Consider the following 13,357-nt stretch of genomic DNA (forward strand, 5'->3'; position numbering starts at 1 on the left):
TCCCTGGCCACCAGAATCTTTGCTTTATCCATGGCCTCATTTTCCCGCCTGCTAAATGTCCAGCCATTGAAATGTCATGTGCCAACATTAAAATCTTCTTCCTCCACTTCTGTGGCACTGCCAATTGTTGGTCCCCTTCCTCGTCTACCAAGTACAGCAATCCCTCGCATATTTCCAATCCCTTCTGCCCTCTTACTATGGCTCCCACCTCCTGGGCTCCACAGAGCATCCTGCTGCCACATTCATGTCTGCTCGCGCAACACTACTTGTAAAAAATTGCTTTCATCTTCATTTTCCACACAATCCCCTTGCTAACCATCTCTAGAGCCGAAGACTGGGCAGGTTCCCACCCAGTCCTGACCTAATAACATTTCCTGTGATAGTTCTGGTACTACCTCCACTTTCATCTGTCGTTATTCTTTTCCTACTTTCACTTCCGCCCACGTTGTCTGATAAGTCTTAACGTCTGATAAGTCTTTCACATACTCTTCCACATTCCCCCCATGGGGTGGAGTTTTCTTTACCGACGTCCTCTGCCATGCAATAATCCTCCACTAGGCGGAGTGCCTCCTCCAGGTTCTTGGGGTTGTTCTTCTGCACCCAGCTCTTCACGTTTGTTCTCAATGTATTAACCAGCTGTTCCATAATAATTACTTCCAGTAACTATTCTTTGTTTCTTTCTTCTGGTTTCAGCCACTGCATCAGGTTGGCTTTCATTCTTTGAGCGAGGGTTCACGGATGCACCCCCGTCTTCATCCGTAACTCTCTGGACCTTTTCCTGTATGCCTCTTCTGTCATGTTCAAAGTCCGCAGGATCGCTGTCTTTACCACTTTGTACTGAGCCGCATCGTCAGGGCTCAAGGTATGTATTACTTCTTGTAGCAGCCCTGTCAAGCAGGGGATCAGAATCAGGGCCCACTGCTCCTTCGGCCATCTGGCCACTATGGCCACTCTCTCAAATGTATGCAAGTAAGCCTCTGGGTCATCTGTCGAACTCATCTTTTGTATTCTAATTGGAGCTGGTGCTGCTACTAGTCCACCCTTATTCCAACTGTAATTCTTTTGTAACTTGTCCTCCTCTACTTCTTGTTTCATAATCCATTTTTTCAATAATGTCTGTTGCTCAGCCAAATTCTCTATCAATTTCTCCTGCCTCTCGATAGTTCTTTGGAGTTTTGAAATTTCTTCCTTTCCCGCCTGAGGGGTCACCCCACGTTGGGCGCCACTGTGATCAGGTTTATCAAAAACTGGTGACAGTTCCCTCATTTTGGCGGGAATAAGAGACAGAGGCAGTTTTAAAAGTCCAACAGATTAGGTTTTATTAACATCAACTTCAGGATCACTAAATTAAATGGAACAAAACAACTCAGTTCAGGGATTGTCCTATAACTCAAGATCTTGGGTCCCAGTGTAAATATGTCATTTTTCACATTGGGGCTGGAGCGCTCGTGGTCAGTCATCACTTTCAAGGGGGTGCTCCTTACTGTGCACACTGTCCCACAACAGGGGTGGGGTCTCGCCCAGTCCCCTTCTGGAGGTGGAATGTTGTAGGAGGGACTGGGCCGGATCACTTTCCTCCCCCTACCTTGGTTGCAGGGTAAACCACAACCGTCCATTCTAACTGCTTTGCCTCTCTTCTTTCTACCTTTGGTAAATCGGGGTCTGGAAGTAATCCTCCTCCTGTCTTTAAGTTCGGAAAGTCTTTTAACAAATCATCGATCTTGTTGGGTGTTTCTTCATTTCTTTCAGTTTGAACCACGCAATCTCTCGTTCCTTTTCTTATCTGGTCTGTTTCCACTCTAAATTCCCACGCATCGCCCCACTCTTTTATAACCTCCTCCCACACTATCAAATCTTGTTCCTCCCGTTTTCCCTCCTCCTTGTCTTCTGCCAAACACACCTGCACTCCTCTTTTCCCCTTTATTCCATCCTCCTCTATTTCTATGAGCACTCCCTCTGCACGTACACACGCCTCTTCCTGTGCACTCTTGGTTGAGGACGGCTCACTAGCTTTCTCCCCTTCACACCTTACTATTGAGAAATTCAGAGTTGAAAATAGGATTTTAAACAGATCCAATTCATACCTCTCAATTTAAAAATCAGGTACTGATCCAACACTATATATTACAAGTATCTTTTGTATTTAATTATTAACACTATTATGACCTGCTACTGTACAATAATATTTAAAAGTCCATGTACTTACCTATTTGCCTTCTTCTGCAGGCTGTTAATATCTTCTTGAGCCTTCATCAGCCTATCTTAGAAAAACTGCAGTTTTACACTCTTGCTAGTTTACTTTGGAGAGGGGGAAAGACAGCATGTAAGATTTGTGTGTACTAGCTGCCAAGTATGTTCTGTGACAGCCTGATCCTACAAGCTACTGTGTTAATAAACCAGCTCTAAGGAAATGGCATGAAATCCATTGCATCACAGCAGCCAGTGATTTTGCCTTGTGATGTGGCACAAGCATTATGACGTCGTTTAGGACATCACACTTACAGTCACGATAGTTATCCTCAGCCATAGCAGATGTGCTGTGTGGTGCTGCTATGTGGCTGCAAACTGGTGGGATAGGTCTCAGCTGTAGTTCACTGAAATTTATCCCACTTCATCCAAAGGATTCAGAATTAGTAACAGTGTGCTAATTATTTAACCCTGTCTTTCTTCCTCTCCTTAAATCCTTGGCTAACCCACACTGTGATAATACCATAAATAAAAGGTAGTATTAAATATTGCTTTATTTCGAGAAAATAACCAGAAGCAGGCTCTGATGGCTGATGAAATTCTTCAAGGTTACCTTTACAGAGAGTAAATATGACAACATACCAAATCATCCTCCTCCTACTGCTCCAGTAAGGATGGCGTCAGCTTGTTATTATATTCATTCATCTTAAAATTAACTTCCCAAGCTCTGTTTTCCTGTGAATATATTTAGCTTTTAAATTGTGGGGTTGGCAGCCATCAAGAACATCTCAAGAACCATCTGAATTTGTGAACAGATGGTATATTTAATTAGATGATAGCAAAATTCTCCTTCCCAGAATAAGGTGGGGTCAAAAATGTAATTAGCTCCCCGCATTGTTATCTGTTCAGCCTTGTTAGGATACTGCTTGATGAGTGGTTGCTGTAGCTCACCACTTGATATGACTGTAAATTGAAGATGCTATAAGAAATGAACTTTCCTCCTTATCTGCCACACAAGATGGTGATTAACAAATGAATGGATTTTTTTCTGATGAACCAACAAATCAATTTGTCAATTTGTTTTTTTCCCCTTTAAAACCCTACAAAATGCGCCCCCAGCACCTAGAGACACAAAAAATACAGAGAAGCTTCCTGTGACTCTCCTTTACAATCACTTCAAGCTTGGTGAAGATTGGGTTTCATACATCCAAGTTATACACCTACAAATTAGACCTCCCCCTCGCCCAGGAAAGTGCCCTTTAGCAGCTGGCTTGGGGCAGCCCAGTCTTCCCCAAACTGGGAAATACCATAGAAGAGAGCCAGGAGAAGCTTCTCTGTGATTTTGGTGTCTCTAGGTGCTTGGGGAATTTTTTTTTTAGGGGAGCCCTTTGTGGGTCTATAACTTGGACATCTGAAACCGAATATTCACCAAACATAGAGGGAATGTAGAGGGGAGTCAGAGGAAACCTATCTGCAATTTTGGTGTCTTTTGGTGATTGGGGAGCCATTTTATAACCTGGCACATCAATGAATCAAAAATCGCTAAAAAATAATTGATTTGTATTCATCAGGGGGACATTGATTCATATGAATACAAATACTGTAGATGAATTTTGCAATTCATTTTTCAGTTCGTGCCCATCTCTATCTAGGATCAAACCAATGGTGGGGTAACAGTTATTGAAGTCTTAGTGGACTTCATTATGTTCTCCAAGGCTGCAATAATTGTGAATAAGAGTAAGTTGTACCATTTGGTGACCAGATGAGCTGTAGCACTTAGATACCCACCACTGTTTTTCTGGATATTTGCTTTGGTACCTTCCAGGCTTATTTATGATTTATTTATCCAGTTAATTAATGTTTTTTTAAAAAAACTTTAATTAGGAGGTTGCAAAACATTGGCTTTCCATGTGGGCCCCCAGAAGCATTCTGCAGCCCTCCACTTCATTTTGAAGTGCGCTCAGCTGCCTAGAAAAGAGGAAAAAGTAATACAGGTGGTAATAGAGAACAAGGAAGTGTTTTGATTGTATTATTTCTCTGTGTTTTACTTCTCTGTTGGGTGTGGTGTGCATTTTGTCTCTCTCTGTGTTTCTCTGGGCAATGCATCAAGAGTTTTCGTCCATGAAACTGGTAATTTGTCATGCTTTGTGAAAGCAAATACATGATTTGGCATTTAGAGCTCAGAACCTGCCTGCCAAGTCAGAAGCAACTTGTAGTGACCCTAATAGGGCTTTCCAGATGAGTGAGATTTAAGGAGAGGTTTTACCAGTTCCACTCCCCCCGTTGAGTTTCCGTGATCAAATGAGGATTTGAACTGTCAAAGAGCCTCGTGGCGCAGTGGTTAAAATGCTGTACTGCAGCTAAAACTGTGCTCACGACCTGGGGTTCAAATCCCAGGTAGTCGGCTCAAGGTTGACTCAGCCTTCCATCCTTCCGAGGTCGGTAAAATGAGTACCCAGCTTGCTGGGGGGGCAATGTGTAGCCTGTATAAGTAAAAAATTGTAAACCGCCCGGAGAGTGCTTGTAGCGCTAGGGGGCGGTATATAAGTCCAATAAATAAATAAATAAATAAATAAATAAACTGTATTCTCCAGGGTTCTAGTCCTGCACTCTATCCACACTACACCACATTGGGCATGTTTCCTAAAGCCTCATCAATTTGTTTCTTGCAAGATAAGTCTTGGATCTAAACACGTAAAAATGGTTTTATATTTTGGAGTTTACACTCCAAATGGATGTCTTATGACTGGTCGTACCCATCACAGCAACCATTTTGTGAATAGATAAATCTTCCCAATGACAGCTGTTTTGTAAAGTGCCTATGACGTTCTTTCAAAATACCAAGTGCACCTATTGAATAAACATGTTTATGGATTCCTATAAACACAGGTAGAATAATTAAGAATGAAATCTGTCAGTGTGAATCAGAGACATAAAACGAATGCCTTCATTCTATGTATCCGTTCTAAGATTCTCAGCAGTATTACATCCTTGTAAGTATATTAATGTATCTGATGTCAGTGCAACAGTAGATAAGAATTTTTTTAAATTCCAGTTATGCCATGTAGATTAATTATATTTAGCAGTCATGTCACAACAAGAGTTGCAAAGTTGATAGTGTTTTGGTATAGTTCATGACTCCAGCAAACAATTAAGTCCTAGTTAATACTGGACTATAGGAGAGCTAGATTAGCAATAAAATGAAGGAAGGATTCTAATCTAAGCAACAACTACATTTAAAGGATGTTTTGTGTCAACCAAGAAATGAAATGCTGCAATAAAACGTTTGTTTCAACATTTTAGGATACAACAGTATTTCATCTCTGTAATGTATCAATTACAGAACAGTGTCCTTGTTTAAAGTACTGTAAGACTTCTGTTGTTGTGTGCTCCAATAAACTAGTGCTCTGGAAATTCTTAAAATGGAAGGCACCAGATTTTGCCATATGGAGTGAGAAATCCATCAATCTTGACAAACAAATTTCTTCAGATAGAAGCTGATGACATTTCCTTCAAGCAGCAGGCCATCATGTGTGTGTGTGTGTGTGTGTGTGTGTGTGTGTGTGTGTTTGTGTAGTTTACCCCATGGCCCCTGCTTGTTTCACCAAACAAAGAGCTCAACACACCCTTTAACACGCTGCCACCAGTTGATCTCTTTCAACCTACAGTGGTGCCCCGCATAGCGAGATTAATCTGTTCCGGATTAACCATCGCTATGGGAAAACATCGCTATACGGGACAAAAAAGCCCATTCCAAATGGGCCCAAACCTCACCGTTATGCGATGTTCCTCCGTAGCGCAGGCATTTTCGCGCCCTCGGTAAGCGAGGGCAGGGCGCGAAAACGCTGCGCGCGGCCATTTTGGGTGTTCCGGCGGCTATTTTGGAACCGCCGAACAGCTGATTTTTAAAAAACGCTATGCGAAGATTGGTAAGCGAGTTTTTGCCTATCTAGGCATCGGTATGCGATCGCATTAGCGATCTCAAAAAATGGATCGCTATGTGAATTCGTCGTTAAACGGTGCGCTCGTTATGCAAGGCACCACTATATGTCTCTGAAGTCCATTCAGCACTGAACTTTTAAACAGAAACAGGTTTATTGATTACAAGTTGTTTTAGGAATAGTTCTTCAGCACATTCTTAAAGTTACACAAAGCTTCAGTATTTTACTTTAACCTCTTCTAAATTAATACAGGTAACACTCTGACTAATCACTCCTTAAAGACTCTCTCTGCCTCAAACCCCTAAACTCTTCTTCAAAACTCTGCCTCTCTGACTGAACTGACTAGACTCTGACTCACCCCTCCCTTCTAGTTTCTCTGGCCCCGCCTCCTGACAGCTCTCATTGGTACATGCAAATACATTGCTGAATATTCATGCCAGGGGTGATTGTTACAGTATGTGTGTCTGTTATTGAGTTTGTGCAAGAAATGTCACCTGTTGATTTGACTCTCAGCATCTCAGTACATATGAATTAAAATTATCAACACTGGCAAGATTGTCTATGTGGTTAACTCCCTCTTTTTGGTACAAAAGGATATTCTAGGAGGGGAAAATATCTGTCTTTGAATTCTGGTTTTGAATCTGAGAGCTCTGCTTTGGCAAGCCAGTTAATCATCCTCCCAGCTACCATCCTGTACACAGCATTCTGTTCTTTTTGTGGCTACATAAATGAATGGAGAGAGAGAGAGAACGAATATTTTAAAAACCTAAGTTAACAGATTGTGTGATATACTGTCTAAAATGCTACTAGCCTAATAATGATATTGTGTTAAAATTCTATTGAAGCATCTGAAGCACTCTACAACAGAAAAGAAAAGCTTGAGAATGAATTATCTAACTTAAATCCCTCCATAAAGAAGCATCATCTGGCAGAAATTCAGCAAATCAACTGTTGCGTAGCTCAGGTGACCACAGCAAAAACAAAACAAAACAAAACAAAACCCCTGAACTCAGCTAACAAAATTGTGAGTTTACATAGCAAAACACTAGAAGAGTCTGTTCTCTCTCAGGGCCTATTTGTCTGCTCTACTAAATCTACAATTCTTTGATAACCCAGATAATTTTTCCTGCTGTCTACAACTTAGAATTTCTTCTATCATGATACTTATAACTGTACCAGCACACAACTGCCACCTTCACAGTACATTGTGGACAGCAGCGAACATTGAATTAGTGTTTTTAAATAGAGCCCACTGAGCTCAAACTGAGACAATCAGCAAAACAGTATCATTCCCCACACAATCTTATAAATGTGTTGTGAAGTCATCCACTGTTTTTGAAACAATATTGGCATCATAATTAAGGAGACCAGTACAAAGAAGGAACTGTCATATTTAAGTTGAACTTAGGAAACAATGTTCCAACACCAACATTAAAGGCCTTTGTTTTCCCGATACTAATGAGATCTATCAGAAGGAACTATACAACTTGCTGACAGAATTTCCCATAGATGTGTAGGACAAAATATACAAGGATATACTCCCAGGAATTTCAAGCAGTCATCTGTGCAAAGGACACAACGCGAGTAACTATAGATGCCTTCTTATTTCAAGCACTGGTACTGTCACAGGGTGTCTGGTTTATAATGACTGTATTCTCAAACACGGGGGGGGGGGGGGAGTTTCCACTCCAGATGCAACTGAAATTCATTGATAATCATTAAAAAAAAAACAATCTGGCTTTCCTGGGTGTAGAGGCCGTTAAACCTGCATTTTTCATAGAGATGAATTAGAAGCCCTCAGGACACCCATTGCTGCTGAGGCTATCTTGCAAATTCCCAACTTAAGTGGATATGTTTGGAATTTTGGAGCGTGTCATAGGCATTCTCATAAAAACGCTGCCCTGGTGGATGTGGTCAGTTTAAAGACAACTGTTCATGGGGCAAACTGATGGGTCTAAAGCAAAGTAGGGGTTGTGTAACCCTTCCAGATAGTGATGGACTGCAACTCCCATGATCATCAATTACTGACTGTGCAGATAGGAGTGTATGTCCAACAACTCCTGGGGACTCCTAGATGTTCCAGCCCCTGTGCTAAAAAGTCTCGTGTGAGAATCTAAGACAGTGTTTTGCACAGTTCAGAATGTAATTTGAGACATAGTTGATCAGTCTGGTATTTTTCGCAGTGGAAACATTAGCTGGAGAAAACAATTGATTTCCATACAGTAAATACCAACTGTACATTTATTTTATCAAGGTAAGTCTGGCAATTATCTAAGAAAACACGTTGACCTTCTTACCTTCCTTGCAGAAATAAAAGTGACATTTCATGCTTTTAAATTTTAAGTGAGTTGCTTGTCTCAAATATGATATTCTATTTTGGTAATTTGCGATTAAATTGGAAAAAATTAAGATGCCCCCTCTTCTCTTTCTCTCTCTCTCACACACACACATACATAAACACAGAGTTTGAAACACTGATATATGAATCCCTTTGCAAGCTAACATGTTGTTTGTCCATACTTCTGAATTGTGACTAATTAGCATTTCATTAAAACGAGCAGTACATTTTCTATTATCTTTTATTGGCCTTGCATTACTGGCCTGTTCTGGCAAGAATATGATCTGCAGTAGTCTTGAGCTAGACATAATCTCACTATGACCTTCATGTGCCCAGGCAGAATGAAACAAACGAGCATAGGAAAAATACACAGAAGAGGTACTGCAGCAGAAAAGCAACTGCAGAAATTCCATAATGAGCAAGGTTTTAAGGCACAGTTGTTTCCTCTTACTTTGCAATTCAAAGTTAAAAATCAGACAAAACAGAAAGGTGCACTCACTTCTTTCTAATCTCATACTTCTGAAAAAATTTTCATCTATCAAAACACTAATATGAAACCTCTCACTCTTGATTCTTGTAGAATTTTATTTGAATTTAATAATATAAATTGAGGTAGTTCATATATATTGTGTGCTAATTCTACAAACAGAATTCAATTTTAAAAACGAAAGTAATATTTTTGAAAGCAAAAAATAGGACCTTCCCCACAGAAAAACACTATTAAAAATGCCTCTTTGAAAACTGGATATGCAATATGCCAGTCTCATAATGCAGTTTGCCACAAAAGCAACTGTGACTATCATTCCATACATGCAGAGGACAGACAGCACAGCCAAAGCTATGGGGCAAGTGTATATGTGGGTTCTGGGAGAGCAACAGAAGCTTGGTCTCTTTTCCCTAAGTCTGTGTTATGAGTGGCGCTGGCTGCAAAAGTGATGTAATAATAAAGAAAATAGTGCCAATGATATGTGAATAATGCATCTCATTCTTTATAGAGTAGTTACAACAAACGTCTATGCTTTATAAGACTAGACCTGTAAGTCAGCGATTCTGCTTGCAAGCATAGCTAGAATCTTAGCAGTTCCCTTTCAGGAAAATTAATTAGTAGGAACCTTATGACAAGACCAGGACAAGTCAAAGTAAAATTTTAATCTGCCTGGTTTTACAAGTTTTATTCAAAGAAATACCCAAGATATATCCCCGTATCCTCACCTGCTTAATGGGGAAATAATTCCAGAGCAGAATGCTTGGACTATTCGCTGCTTCTAATCATCAAAATGATAGTGGCCACAGAAGGAGCCCCCCCCCCAAGAAAGTGCAGACCTTGAACACATTTGGGCATCCCCTGGGCACTGGCAGCGCCCTGTGGGCTGAGATCTTTCCCCCTGGAAGCATAACTGAATCGCTTCTGACCTGAATGAAGAAGAGATTATAATCAGGGATCAACACAAACAGAAAACTCTGGTATAGTTCACAGGGCAGCATGGAAACATTCAAGGAAGTTGGAAAGCCGGGGGGGGGGGGGGAAGATGCTTGTTCCCATTGTTATGAAATTTTCTGCTACTATGCTGTAATCTTTATTGCTCCAACTTTCAGTGTTTTATTTTCCAGGTGAGGTTTCTCAAGAATGCAAAAGTCTGACAAGTGTCCCATTTTCCCCCTCTCTCTTCACAACCTCAAATAATAGTGTGGAAAAATGTACTGTGTTTTGTTTTTTTAAAAAAATGTCCTAGCAATTATTCCTCTGAACTTAATCCTACTTCTAGGAAGCTGTATTTTTTAGTATGTCACCCCATGATTCTACTGATACCACCATTCTATAGATTCAGAAGACCACTGAATATAGCTCCTTGGGGTGGATGGTTCAAAAACAATTATTTTGGTAACTGACAAGGTTCTCTCTGATTTCCAGCCTCTCTGGGCAGGGCTGTGCCCCTCGCGTGGGTGGTGCTGCCCCCCCCCCCCCCCGCAGGGTTCTGTCACGATCAGAACCAATGGGGCTGGAAAGGATCGCTGTTTGTCAAAGGTGGTGGAATGCTGTGGGGGGGGGCAGAGTCATGCAAATGCAGCCGTACACTTAGAGGGAACGTTGATAACTGATAATTTCTGGGGACTGTTCCAACAGTATCCAAAAACCACTGCCTGCTTTTTGGCAATTTCACCACCAAACTGAGAGGCATCCGGAACAGCCCCCCCCCCCGCACCAGTTTTCAGACTTAATATCTTTACCCAAATAAACTTACATTTTCAGAAAAATATGTTCATTAATATTCAAATTAAAGATCCAAAGTTTCTCTTTAATTTTAAATGCATTACTGTCTATTTATTTAAATGTACATTTTAAAAAATTCTAAGTATGGCCACTCACATATCATCAAAAAAGAGGAAAGAGATGATCCAAAAGGGCATAAAAATACTGTTTTGCATAACGTTTAAATATATTCATTAAATATACTCATGCAAAGTTAGAAATACAGTACAGTACATCTTGCCACAGTGGGGAATACTGCATCTGGTTGCTAGTTGTTAATTACTGATGGGCAACTTCAAGTCTCCTGCTGCTCTGCTTGATCATGCATCTTTAAACTAGAAGTGGACTGGGCAGCCTTTCAGAGGCCTGCTCTCTGTAAAGTGGAACATGTGACCACCCTAATCATTGTACAATATAGAACTGGCTACCTCTACATTTATAAACAGACTAAAAATGTTTATAAACATTCAAATTACACATTTTAATGTAAAACTCAAGGTGGTTTGAAAACTGACTCCCTGTCCATTATTTTATATCTCTAGAACAGGGGTCTCCAAACTACATCCTGTCCTTATCATTTTATCCGGCTCAGTTCCTTCAGCGTTCGGGTGCTCAGGGTGGGTGGGAAGGCAGGGGGTGCATGTGTGTGTATGTGGAGGTGTGAAGGGGGTGCAGGGGGTCTGTGTGTGCGGGCAAGGGGGCAGGGAGTGCATTTGCGCAGGCGGACGTGCCTGTTCCTTTGGCCCTGAAAAACGTTGAAAATATCTGGTGTGGCCCTCACAGTCTAAAGTTTGGAGACCCCTACTCTAGAATGATGAGAATACGGCCTCAACACAGAATTTCTTTCTGTTCATATGGATGACGTGGGTATTTTCATGTCACACTTCCTTTACACCAAGACTGTGTCAATCAGTACAATGTCAACTAATTCTCCATGTGGGATGCAACAAATTATCTTTCTCCTCTTGGAATCTCACATTTCTCATTCTTGTTGTTTGCTAGAACTATTTGGACTCTTATGTAAAGCTCCTCCTACACCTTTAAACTGTGATTTTCCTTATGTAACCTCTATAAACAGTATTAAGCCTCCTCACTTTCACACTGCATTTTCTTATCTTTACTTCCTGGAAGATATATGTTGTGTGTTTTGCACTTTTTCTGAAACATTTCTTCTGTTTTTATCCCAAACCTGCTTCCAATAATTATCAACCTTTTTCTATGATTTGCTGGCTTTTCTAGCAAACCTGTAAGGTCCTCCTTTTTTCCTTTGTATCCAACTATTCAGAGCCTTGCTAATATCACCCACAAATTTGTGAGTATATGGAATCCTACTTTAGTTGCCTTTTGAGGTGTCAGAATACAAGTTGCCTGTCTTAAGGACCATCTGTTTCCATAAGCACCAGCAAACATGAGAGATAAAGATGCAACACCATCCAAGGTCTAACAGAGATTTCCCTGAACAGTGTCAAGATAATTTTGCTCAGGTTTTAGTTTTAGTGATGTCTTAGTTTCACTAATTTTATTGTATTTTATGGGTATTTCAAGTAGTGTGTGGTTTTAGATATCTGAAATTTAAAGTTTCAACTAAGTGTTTTTATGTAGTTTGCAAGATGTCCTGACTTCTCAAGAAGGTGGAAGTACAAATAAGATTTATACTATTATAGTCTTCATTATTTTCTTAAGCTCTTGGGAGCTCTTCAGTACCATAAAATGTATTATCATTTCAAATACTGACAAATAGTTTCAGTATTATCCAATGTTATTTATTGCAATCTGCCATTAAGAATAAAAGGAATACAACTTATATCCTAAGATATATATCTTCAAAAGGTAGCTCTTAACAATCAAAAATTTCCTTCTCGTTTAAGCAGCATAACCACTTATGGTTTTTATGGCTGTAGAAAATAAGGTTACGGAGGTGCAAAATACTTTATGTGATTTTCTTGCACCTCAATTTGCACTTCATCACAATGAGACAAAACTCAGCTTCTCCTACTTCTTCCCCAATTACTAGTTTCCACAGAGAAATGATAATAAGACCTTTTAGTCTGCACCAGTTTATCAGTCCATTAAAAAACCCCACAGAAATCTAAGAACGTACAGTAGTGCTGTGAAACAAGTGCTACTTGTTTCAGATACTTGATACATGACAATATACCTAAATCCTAATACTTTGTGACATAAGTTATGAGGACAGCTCAGCACATTCATAAATGGTAAGATGAAAAACCCAGAATTCTCCAGATATTAGAATACCATTGTAAAGGACTCCCACTCAGTTTTTTTTTCATTATCAGAAATTTTAAGTTTTAATAAGATGAAAGACAATTCTGAGTAGTCCAAAGATAAGAATAATCCCTGCATCTCTTGACAAACTCTAAACTGTTTGTTGTGAGATTGTTTTTCATATATACTTCTAGGGATTGAATTTCCTTGTTAAACACAAATGAAAAACACACACATGAAAGAGCCTTTTAGTTTCTTTTTCATGTTCTTTTGTTGATTTTTGAGACTCTTAAAGACAAATGATTCATGTTAATAAAATAGAAGCACAAGTTCCTTTTTTGTGTGTGTTTCCCCCTTCAGTTAACCTTTCTTTCACTCTTTGTTGAATCACAAGAAGTGGCTGTGCATATGTGT

Source organism: Pogona vitticeps, chromosome 1 (genome assembly GCF_051106095.1).
Source record: "Pogona vitticeps strain Pit_001003342236 chromosome 1, PviZW2.1, whole genome shotgun sequence".
NCBI lineage: Eukaryota > Metazoa > Chordata > Lepidosauria > Squamata > Agamidae > Pogona > Pogona vitticeps.